This window comes from Anabrus simplex, chromosome 3 (genome assembly GCF_040414725.1).
Source record: "Anabrus simplex isolate iqAnaSimp1 chromosome 3, ASM4041472v1, whole genome shotgun sequence".
NCBI lineage: Eukaryota > Metazoa > Arthropoda > Insecta > Orthoptera > Tettigoniidae > Anabrus > Anabrus simplex.
Window position 1 is genome coordinate 340180307 of NC_090267.1, and position 12801 is coordinate 340193107.

The window sequence follows — 12801 nt, forward strand, 5'->3', positions numbered from 1 at the left end:
CACGGATCCAAATCAATATCTGATTTCTTCTCAGATGGGTCCAAGCATCACAACGCGACCCGTGTAGGTGCAGCTTTCTACTGTGCACAACTTTCGATCGGTAATAAATATATTCTACCGAGCATAGCGTCTATCTATACAGCGGAATTATTTGCAATCCATCAATCTCTACTATATATAAAACAACATAAGATTAACAAAGCGTACTGTAAATACACACGGACTCACTTAGTGCACTTAATGCATTGTCAAATAGCGAAAATAGTAAGCCTAACTGGTATGTACAAGATATCGTAAGTATCTGTATGCCATGAACTCAACACGAGAAATATAAACTTCACTTGGATTTCGGGACATGAAGGGTTAAATGGCAACATACAGGCGGATAAATTAGCTACCGTAATTAAGCCGCAAACGGGTTTGGGATCAAGTATTCTATCGCTGTTCCATATACGGATATGGGGAGAACTCCAAACATTAACTACAGGAAAATATACGAGACGACAAATCTCATACAGGGTATAGAAAATAAGAGTTTTGTCTGTACATTGCTCAGAATTTGAAAAGAATGCCATTTCTGTATCGGCCATGTCCACAGTAACAAGGAAATGCATTTTTTACTTTTCCGTAATGTCTGTCTGTCTATCTGTATGTATGTATGTATGTATGTATGTATGTATGTATGTGTGTATGTATGTATGTATGTATGTACACGCATTACTAGAAAACGGCTAAAGAGAATTTAATGAAAATCGGTATGCAAAGTCGGAGAACAAGTCGCTACAATCTAAGCTATAAATAATTTTATTCACGCCGACAGAAATGGTAGTTTGGGGAAGGCCTAATATTAACATTTCAAATATTTATGTTATTATTGGTCCTATCTTAATAAAAATCGGTATGCAATGTAGGAGAATAAGTCGCTACAATCTAGGCTATAAATAATTTTATTCACGCTGAGTGAAATGGTAGTTTACGGAAAGGCCTAAAATTTAATTCTTAAATATTTACGTCATTAGTGGTCCTATCTAATTGAAAACTGGTATACAAAGTCGGAGCTACTACAATCTAGGCTATAAATCATTTTATTCACGCTGAATGAAATGGTACTTTAAGGGAAGGCCTAAAATTTCATTTTCAAATATTTATATTATTAGTGGTCGTATCGATAAATACTACATAACCAAAGTTATATAGAATTACATTTCCGACCATTCATGTCTTATACATTTTTACCGTACCGGTTATGATAACACAGATATTCATGAATTTGTATTTTTGTTAAGTCCATATCGACGCCGAGCCACGAGAAAATGGGTTAACAGAATTTAATGAAAATCTGTATATAGAGTCGGGGAATACGAACCTACAGTCTAAGTTATAAACAGTTTTATTCACCCTGGATTAAATTGCAGTTTAGGGGAAGGCGCCTAAAATGTAATTTTTAAATACTTATGTTTTTGGTCCTATCGAAAAGTACTACATAACAAAAGTTCAGAGAATACAATTTCCGATCATTTATGTTTTATTCAGTTTTACCGTACCGACTATGATGAGTGGTATTTCAGAGTCGGAAAAAAAACTAAATGTGAAGGTCTACAATATCGAAAGCGCATAACATTGATCATAGGAAAGGACTATGGGTGGGAAGGAAGCGACCTTGGCCTTATTTATGGTACAGTCTTAATTTGCCTGGTTGAAAATGGAAAATCACGGAAAACATCTTCGAGGTTGCTGACAGTGGAGTTTCAACGGACCATATCACGAATGCAAGCTGATAGCTACGCGCAGTAGCGGTGACTAGGGGGTGGGGTGGGTAGGAGGGCAGTCCCCCCACTTTGTGGAGAAAATATTAAATTTTTATTCCATTTTAGCCGGTTCAAACTAGAAATTATATGAATTATTATTAAAAAACAATTTGTACAAACTCTGATGTTTTATCAGCTATTTCTTTCCTTTATTTTTTAAAATTATTAACAACATTATTAGCGGAAATACGCACAAAATGTCGTTCGTCCCGGCTAACCGATTTGTAAAGAGCCACAGCAAGTAGTGGAGATTTTGCCTGCACTGTGAAGAAGGGTAGCAGGTCTATAGTTTTTGCTGAGATCATGGACACTGAGGTATGATTCACCAGCTTTCCGCGCGTATTTGTCAGTCTGGCAGTCTCTTTGGTGTCTGTTACTTTTTTAGTGTGTAGTCAAATACTAAATGATTTTAATTGTGTAATCACGCCGTATTTCGTTTTAATTGTAATACATGTGTAATATTGTTCCTTTGGTGAAAGTTTTATTGTATAGTTTTGAACCAAAATCTCAAAAAAGGTATTATTACCGGCACCGCACTTAAGTTGGTAAACTGACAATCTTTACCCCTCCGTCTGCTATATCCCACAAACCCGGGTACTGTTTGTTGTCTGTACATTTTTTTGCCCTCGCACTTTTAATGCCCAATCGCCGCTACTGGTTACGCAGTCCAATTGCTTTTATATGTATCTTGTTTAGTATTTAATCCTACTTTCCAGATCGCAAAAGTGATTAAAGAATATCTAGATGAGTGTAAAATGTAAAATGGGTGTATAATTGTCTTAATATTTCCTTTATGAGACCCGGTCGGTTTGTCTGTAGTCTCCATAAAGGTCAATGAAGTGAAGACTAGTGGGATCTTTGTAACCCTGAGGTATCTTCTCCTTTACTAATTATGAAATGAAATGAAATGGCGTATGGCTTCTAGTGCCGGGAGTGTCCGAGACATGATCGGCTCGCCGGGTGCAGGTCTTTTGATTTGACGCTCGTAGGCGACCTGCGCGTCGTGATGAGTATGAAATGATGATGAAAACGACACAATACACCCAGCCTCCCTGCCAGAGAAATTAACCAATGATGGTTAAAATTCCCGACCCTGCCGCCAGTGACCAAAGGCCAGCACGTTAACCATATAGCCATGGAGCCGGACACTAATTATAAACTTAGGTCATGAGTATAAAATTAGAAGGAATTTTAGCAGAAGCGATTGGGGTAAATTTTCATTCATTGGGAAGGGCGTGAAGGAGTGGAACAGTTCATCAGGGGCAGTGTTTGATCCTTTTCCAAAATCTGTACAGATACCGTATTCAAGAAGAGAATAAACAGCAACAGAGAAAATAAATCAAATGTTAGAGGGCATTCGACCAGTGCAGCTTATTATAAATAAAAAATGTGTGTGAATAAATTAAATCCATCCCCTGGTGTATGGAGTTCGGACAGTCGAACTGCCTGTAGGGGTGAAGTACAGTGGGGACTTCGAGGGCCCTGGGACCGCTACGGTAGCTGTGAAGGCCCTTCAGGAACTCTGAAAAGTGGTGGCAAAAGGGGCTCTGGTTAAGACGCAGCAGGTCGTTATGCTACTTAGGTTCCAAAATGGGTAAAAAAAAAAAAGTAAATAAATGCAATGCAAATGTTAATCTTATACCAGTTGTATAGTATATTTGAAGTAGAATTTTGTAAACAATATAAATTTATTAAGGATGAGCTGTGTGTTTAATAGAAAAAAAATGTTAGCGTAAATTGGATAATATTGTATTCTAGGAAAATTTTCTTCTTCTCTTGTTAATTTAAAATTTAGTGCTTGACAATAATGTATTTTAGTGTACCATTTGCCACCGAGGTAGACACCTCATTTTCAAATAAAGAGATTTTGATTTTGTAGTTAGAACAATGAGAACTCGCAATCTCTGCTATCAGTCAATTAGAACCTAACCGAAAAGTAGAAACACGACCTCCAGGAAATGTTAAAAAGACGATTCGAGAAGTTCCTGATTTACTGACTGTCCTACTACTGTCAAAGAATTTCGCGACTCGTCACAACACAAGTGGTCAGAGAGCTCCGACCGAGACCAATCAAAAACGAAGTCGGTTTCAGAACAGTTTTGATATTTTTCTTACATGATCCTTGGTTTAGATGCAATATCGATCGATAATGGTTCGTATGCGAGTTCGAAATGGCGCATGGTTTGTTTAGTACTTTGCTTTAGTACTGCGCAGTTACTTGAGTGGTAATCTTATTTTGAAAACGATTATGATGATATTTTGATTTAAATCTTCATCTAGTCGTGGGTGGCTAGCGGAAGTCACTGTTCTGTTGCGCACAGTTTACGTGGTTGTACCTTTTTATAAAGGTTTTGCTGTTCTGTTTGTCAGTTTTCCAAATCTGGTGAATTTAACTAATCCATAGAACTGGCATCTATTTCTACGTCAAAATGCGTAACATCACCATAGTTTATTCTGCATTTCTGTGTACTGCATTTTTGGCATCTCTCTTTATTGTGTTATATTACGTTTTGACTGGCAAAGGAGAGAGGTTAAGTGTAGGATGGTTTCTTGAAACTACTAGTCCATTTATGTGGGCCAACTTGGGTATTGGACTCTCAGTGTCTCTGTCTGTAGTTGGGGCTGCAGTAGGAATTTACACCACTGGTGTTAGTATAGTTGGAGCAGGAGTAAGAGCCCCTCGAATAAGAACCAAAAACCTCATATCTGTTATTTTCTGTGAAGCAGTTGCTATTTATGGTTTGATTACTGCTATTGTTCTGTGTGGTATGTTAGAGAATGTTGATGTTGAAAAGATTTCAGAGAATGAGAAGGCTTACAACTGGTTTTCTGGATATTTGATGTTTGGTGCTGGCCTGAGTGTTGGCTTAGTCAATCTTTTCTGTGGAATGTCAGTTGGAATTGTTGGGTCTGGTGCTGCACTGTCTGATGCAGCAAATGCTTCACTGTTTGTAAAGATTTTAATTGTGGAAATATTTGGTAGTGCCATTGGATTGTTTGGGCTAATTGTAGGTATATACATGACATCAAAAGTAAAGATGGGCTCTGAAAAGTAATTCTGCAAACCTTCCTTCCATACTGTATAAACTGCTAATTTTGAAAGATGTGTGTTGAAAATTTGGATTGCAAAAATTTATGATATGCTTCTGTGTGGGTGTGCTTTTATGGAAGTAAAAAGCCTAGATTCTTTGATTCTTCCCAGAGTAAATTTTTATAATGAGTAATGGACAGTTTCAAGCACAGGCACCACAGATGTTACAGAAACTTGAAAGTTTAAGTTTCTGTAACAGAATATTCAAGTAAGGAACGAGGCAGTTGTTTGCGAGAATTATTATTGTTGTTGTTAAAGAGGAATAGCTTACTTATAAAATGTATTAGATTCAGATGTCTTTGTTAAGTATTTGTAATATGATTTTGCATGAAATAGGCCTGTCATTACACGAGTAAATTTGCCCAGTGCCAAAAGTAATCTCGTAATATTAATCCATGTGCATAGTAAAGGGTTGTTTAATATTGTTGATGATTCTTCAGTCGGTAAACATAATTTAAAAATGCTAAGAAATAATGAGGGCAGTAGATTTTTATTTCATATACCACAGTGATCCAAAATAACATAATGTTTTAGGCCTACATGCTATATTTTGACAGTAAATAGTTTCTACTTTTATTAAGTTTAAGAATTTTATATATCAGTACATATTAAGGAAAGAGGTGGGGAAATGGTTACTTCATTGCATTTCCCTTTTAAACAACCTCCACCACCATCAAGATGGCATAACTACTGTACAAATGTGTTTCGCTACTTTTTCACATTGGGTAGGCCTACCTTGCATAGTTGATTAAACAATTACCTTCATACTTAAGGTAATGGGATTGTATCCCAGCACAGTTCATTAATGTCCAGGAGAATATAACTGAGAAGAGATCCTTGTCAGTATATTTATGAGCATATTAAAAGACCCTTCTTAGGGCAAAGTTGTGACTTCCTGGCAAGTCAGAAGACCAGTAAGTTAGTTGTTGAAGGAATGTTAAACACATTATTATTATTATTATTATTATTATTATTATTATTATTATTAGACAGGATAAATACCCTTTTGGGTTTGTGCTTTGTGAAACGAAGCAAATTACAGGGAAAAATGTTTTGTTAAGACCTTGTTTTGTGTGCTCAGAAGCAAAATAATCCTACCACATACAGATCTTTGCCTTAGCATTTGCCCGTAGGTGCAGAATCTGCCCTACAGATCGATGAACAACATTTTATGTGATTATATGCTATGTTTGGTTTGAGCAGATTGATTGTATTGTTCAATGGTTAATTTATTTTTCTGCCATTGTATTGGCCTTCTTTGGGGGTGCTTACCTTCAACAGTGAATTTCTAGGCATTGTAAGTGACTGTACCAGCTGCTGGTTGATGGATAAAGCTTCAGATGCCCCTGAATGGGAAAATTGGCCTGTTCTCTGCCAGATCCTCATGATAAATTGATCTGGTTAGTTGCAACAGTTTTCAACTCATTGGTGTGTTATTTGGGTCTGATGTCAGTTTCAGAGTAGGCCGCTCCTAACATGGAGAACAGATATCCTTCATCGAAATCTTCTCTGGATGGGACGCTATATGAAACTGATATCTGCCCTTAACTCTTATTAATCTAAAGTATTGGGTTTCCTCTTCTGTTACTTGTGCCAAACCAAAATCTACACCTTCCACTGTAGTTGCCGTTGAGGTCTTTACCGTACCCCAGCAGGGGTGCTTCACAAGGTATTACCAGCTGGGCAACTGGGCCAAAATTTTAAAGTGTGTTACTCCTGTCACTCACCCTTTGTCCTGGCTGGAGACAAGCAGATCCTGGTCTCTTATATATTGGACCCATGTTGGTGTATGTACCACGTATGAATGAGTAATTCAGATCAGTTGCTCTAAGTTTGTCTTGTTTCTCATGGAATACACCAGAAAAAAGTATCATATCAGTTATTACAGTATTGTAAAGGTGGAATTATAAAATCTAAATTTTAACAAGTTGATACTTTGACAATACGGGCTCTAATATGAAATTTATAACGTGCAGTTATTACGGGTCATGAAAGCATTTTATTTATTCTTGTTAGTTTTAGGCTATGTTTGCTAGTAAACACAATTTTGTGATGTAGTAAATTTCTATGACATTTTAAAAATTCAGTGTCATGATTATAAAAGTTTCCAGCACTTTTGTCTGTTTCTAAAATCAAATATTAGTTAATATAAAAATGGCTTTATAGTTTTTATGGTATGCAAGACCACAAAATATTGGAGTGAAAATTACAACTAAATTAATAACAATGAAAATCCACAGCCTGTTTCCAGTCATTTGACCGGGTCAGGGATGGAATGAATGAAGCCCCCATCTAGCGGTGAGGATAGGAAACGTGCCGGCTGCCGAAGCCTGTCGCACTCCTCTGGGGCAATGATAAATGACTGATAGATGAAATGAAATGTGAATGGAGAGTGTTGCTGGAATGAAAGATGACAGGGAAAACCGGAGTAGTCGGAGAAAAACCTGTCCCGCTTCTGCTTTGTCCAGCACAAATCTCACATGGAGTGACCAGGATTTGAACCACGGTATCCAGCGGTGAGAGGCCTGCGCGCTGCCGCCTTAGCCACGGAGGCTCAAATTAATAACAATGCAGTATAAAATTAAACCTAAAGAAATTTTAATATAATATAGGAATGACCATGCAATTTAATGAGGAAATTATAATAGGCCATTAACAACAGATCCATCAACAACAAAAGAAGGCTATCTGTTAGCAGTAGTAATTGCTAAAGCATACAAGGAAACGGTATGCAGTAGTGTGGAAAGTCCCTAACTTCCTTTACTGTGGAGGAAAAAAAAAAAAAAAAAAAAAAAAAAAAAAAAAAAAAAAAAAAAAAAAACCCCAACAACCACCCCTTTATTTTGAGAAAGTGAGAATATTACCATGTTGCAAAGTAAGGCTCTTGAACAAACCATACCTTAAGTCAGAAAATATAGTTTTCTGTTTGATAGGACATAAGATGATTGTTTATGTGAAAACTAGGAAGTCCCTACTGGATAATTGAGCATAACTTCATTAGACATAATTTATTGAATTTGTTATTGAACATTCCCTGTATTGAGGGTTTTTTAGACACTTTCCAGTGCACGTGTGATGCTACTACGAATATGTAGTTGTAAAGATATGGCTAACAGATGGTGTTAAATTTCAAAAATATATATTTCTCATTATATTGCATTATTTCCTTGTCCTGTAAAATAATCTTCACAAAAATATATCAATTTAGAACATCATAATCATGATTATGAATTTGAAAATGATCATAAAATCTTCCTTCAAATTGCATTTATATGCACGCATAAAAGATCAAGTTAGTGGCCGTTGTCACGTTCCTGGACATTAAAGGTATTTTATGGACTGGATTATTAACATTTACAATCCCGCTATAAGAAATCTTTGAATAAGTTTTTAAGTAAAGTTTATTGCTTCATTCTTATTTATTTTCATGAGGTTAACATTTTCTGAGTTTTTAAGAACATTAGACATGTCGTTTCTGAAATATTGCTTGAGCCTATATGCAAACCTTTTCTCGATACCTGGCTCCCTAGTGCTGAATCGGTAGACTTTGGTTACCTTCGAGATTCGTATCGGCAACCTTTGAAACACAAACTGTGAATCTGTTATGGATTGCCGTGAGACATCTGGCATACACTTTATGTACTAGTACTGTTTACACAGCAAAGCCAAACTATAGATTTCATGCTAGGAACAAGATTTGCATCGAGAAATGTTATATAATGTGTGTGTGAGACAGTTGTTGGCTTAAGATATTAAAAGTTTAGAAAATTCATATCGATCGATCATATTATCGATGCAATTCAGATTTCATTTCCATTCCATTGGCAGTATAACCGGAACCGGGAGAGCTCCCTCCTTACTCCTCACCCCCTTAAAACCTGGTATCAAGAAAAGGTTCGCGTATAGTATTTTGTCATGTTATTTGGGTTGCCTAAATATTGAGTGAAACATCTTGCTTACGTATATTCAGACTGTTTGGCCCTTGAACAAGCTACTTATGAATGGAAGTATTGATAAGAATCTATTTTATTCGGGTTCACATTAATGTTACTTTTTGACTACTTACCGGCACCCTGGCCATGACTATTGGTATATGAATTTAAGTTTCTTAAGTATTTCTTGAGACATTCTTGAAGAGAATGTTCCATTATTCTCTCTTGTATAATAATCAATAATATCTGTTTAATAATATTGCTTATTAAGATTGTATCCTAGTTTATACCATTGGGTGTAATAGAACAGCTTAGGGTTTCATGGTCAGCATTGCAATGAATATTTCTTCAGTGTTGATCGGGTGTTATCTTCTGTGATCAAGCTGTATGAGAGTTTAGGCTAGGGTAGAAGGAGAAATTGGAATCAGTTTAGTCTATATTCATTGGGCAAAATTTTCTGTGATTCGACTGCAGGGCACCTTTGTAAATGAATTGTAGGTTAAACATTGTGTAGCGATTGTTGCTTGTCTGGCTATAGTTGAAAATCACTCCACACAAATATCTCTGCATATTATATCACCTTTTCTGAACAGAATGCAATGTTAGAAGTTATGCTTCAGTCCATTATTTTGATAATTATGCTTAAAATCTTGTTGTGAAATTGCATATTTAAACTGACCACATCTGTTCTTGCCAAAAGTCCTGAAACAGATGCTATTTGCACAGACCTTTTCTTCTATAATGGCTTACAAAATTCTGAGATAATTGAAACTGAGAATATCACTAGGCCTATACTAGGAAAGTGAGGCACGTAACTGTAAAGACTTCAAAGAATATGATTTTCTTGTGTCGTGCCATCCATTATTTGGCCGCTCTGATGACCGCCAAGTTGTGACGCTAATCAATAGCAGCCCATGCATCACAGCGCCTACACACACCCCTCTTTTTTTGTGTTTGTGCTTTCATTTTGTGATTATTTTTCCCAAATCTGTTCAGCTTAGCTCATTGTGCATTGATTGAGTATGGGCTGCTGGTTGTATAGTTTTGTCACTATTCTGTGTCTTACTAGTGAGACCAATTGAATGGATGACATTGAACATATAGTACTACCAGTGTTAATGCTGAGGATTCCAAAGATGCTCTTCTCCTAAATTACTCTACTAGTTCATTTCTCCTTCTTGGTAGCAGCTAGAATTTGATATAAAGGTTTAAAAACATATTGTTTGGGGAGGAGAACTTTGTGAGATCATATCCAGTACTCCAACCACAGGCTTTCCCAGCTGATACCTAAATCCCCCCATAGGCTCCTAGAGTGGAACTACTCTGTATGTAGAAACACTAGTATTTTCAAAATTTTTATTACAGTAGCCCTTATTATGGGTGAGCTTAAGCAATCAGTTGCACGTCTATGTGCTGATTTTATTTATTTGGCATAAGTTGAATAATTAAATAAAATCAGTACATTATATCAGTTATGTAACCGTCCAGTTCCTGGGCTGAATGGTCAGGATACTGGCTGTTGGTTCAGAGTGTCCTGGGTTTGATTCCTGGCAAAGCCGCGGATTTTAGTTCTGGCTCGGGAACTGAGTGTTTGTGTTAATTTTAATACACCTCTCTTCATCTGCATACAACCACTGTAAAAACATGCAATGGTTAATACATAGGGTTGGCATTAGGAAGGGCACCCAGCAGTAAAACTAAGCCGAAAAAACTAGTGCTGGTCCCAATAAATTAGGAAGAGACAAGGAAATGAATGATTTTTGATGCTAAGATTTTTTGCTTCTGCAGTGCACCAAAGGCTAAGGCCACTGAATTATTAGTGTTTCAGCATCCAGTAGAATTCTATCATGGGTATTTAGAATAAAATAGGCACTACTTACTATAACAAGACTGACTTTGTGTGTTTTTTAATTCAAATTTATTTCATATTTTGTTATTTCTTTTTACTGTATTTTTTTCAGATGTGATATTGGAATATAATTTTTGGATGACCCTATAGATCTCAGGACGTATGCTGGTGGTTCTGTGTATATCCAAATGTCCATAGTTTCTAGGTCTATTTTTATCACAAATTCTCAACTATCCCTTTTCTATTTTTATTGATACAAACCAGTTAAGACTAAACATAACTCTTGCAACTTTAAAAAAATATTTTGAAAGATGACAGGAAATCTGCTTTGATGAAGTTAGACACACCATTTAAGTAAGATCCTTATGAAGTTTACTGACTGACTGTGAGTTTTCTTACTTTTATGTTTGAAAGTTAGACCCAAAATACAGGGTGTATATAAATTGATGTCAAGTATTTTGGAGATGTATTCCTAACAAGAGCCTCTGTGGCTCAGCATGCTGGCCTCTCACCTCTGGGCTCTGTGGTTCAAATCCTGGTCACTCCATGCGAGATCTTTTACTGAACAAAGAAGAGGCGGGACAGGTTTATCCTGTCATCATTCATTCCAACAACACACTCCAATATCATTTCATCTGTCAGTCATTTATCATTGTCTCATAGGAGTGCAATAAGCTTCAGCAGCTGGCACAGTTCCTATCCTTGCTACCGCTAGGATGGGGACTTCATTCATTACATTCCTGACCCGGTCGAAAGACTGGAGACAGGCTGTGGATTTTCATTTTCATTCCGAACAACAAAAAGTTTACTCAAAGTGACCCCCTCTTGTGTTGATGCATCCTCTGCAGCTGTGTTCCATACTTGACTAGCTTACTCTGTTCATAACAACTGAAGTCTTTTGTATTTGTTCAAATTTGTTTCAGAATGTCAATATTGGATACAGGAGTTGCATAAACTTTGGACTCCAAATGACCCTAGAGATAAAAATCCATTGGATTCAAATTTCATCATTGGGCAGGCCATTCAGTGGATCCCCTCGACAAAACCATCTTTTTGGAAAATGGCAATTCAAATCATGACAAATGCTCTGACTAAAATGAGATAGAGCACCATTCAGCAGCACCACATCCAGAGGTACATACCGAGCAAGTGGCTATACGGTTAGGGTCGCACGGCTGTGACCTTGCAGTCGGGAGATAGTGGGTTCGAACCCCACTGTCGGCAGCCCTGAAGATGGTTTTTCATGATTTCCCATTTTCACGCCATGCAAATGTTGGGGTTGTACCTTAATTAAGGCCACTGCCACTTCCTTCCCACTCCCAGCCCTTTCCTATCTCATCATTGCCATATAACCTACCAGTGTTGGTGCAACATAAAGCAAATTGCAGAGGTACATCATCCATTAATTGAATAGCTCCCCAGAATATTGTTGCATAATTCATTTCATCTAATTTACAGGAGAAGGTAGAAACAATATTGCTCAAAAATGCTTCACAAATCTGCATTAGAAATAACTTTAAATTGTTTAATTCATACTTCTTTCACAATACACAAGGCCAACCAATTACATTTCCTAAGTGAATATACCTATAACGTGCTTCGAAGTTATTCAAAATTATAAGAATGTTGCATATCTGACCTATTCTTTGATCAAAATTTAAAAGTCAGTGCTGCTGCATTGCTTGTTTTAAGTTTTCAGAATATAAAGTGAATATTCTTTCTACAATGTTGTGAAATTGTCTGTTTCGTTGTCTTGAAGTCTCATGAAATGGATCAGTGTTCCTAGACATTCAGATCATGATAAAATTCTCTGTAATGTGGTTTCAGCCTTTTTTCCTTACTGATTAGAAGACTGTCTTTATACACTGTGGACGGAGTTCAGCTGGAATGATGTGATGTGGTTTGTGCCCTTTCTCTTTTTCCCTTTGGGGCTTAGTAAAACTGAACATACTCCAGTGTTCTAGAATGTTGTGCCCTCTCCTCATTCGAACAGCAGAAGGTTTATCTGAAGATACTTGTAACCATAGTGTTGATGTCGTTTTACAATTTGGGTCTTTCTATACATTTGGTTCAAGAATAGAAAATTCCAGAAAATGTTCCCTATCCCATCTCCTTCACCAC

At 36.8% G+C, this 12801-nt stretch overlaps 1 pseudogene; it reads left to right on the top strand.

The window, feature by feature from the left end:
• The first annotated feature begins 4023 nt into the window (after nucleotides 1-4023).
• On the top strand, nucleotides 4024-12412 carry LOC136866349 (V-type proton ATPase 21 kDa proteolipid subunit c'' pseudogene; annotated as a pseudogene).
• Nucleotides 12413-12801: the final 389 nt, after the last annotated feature.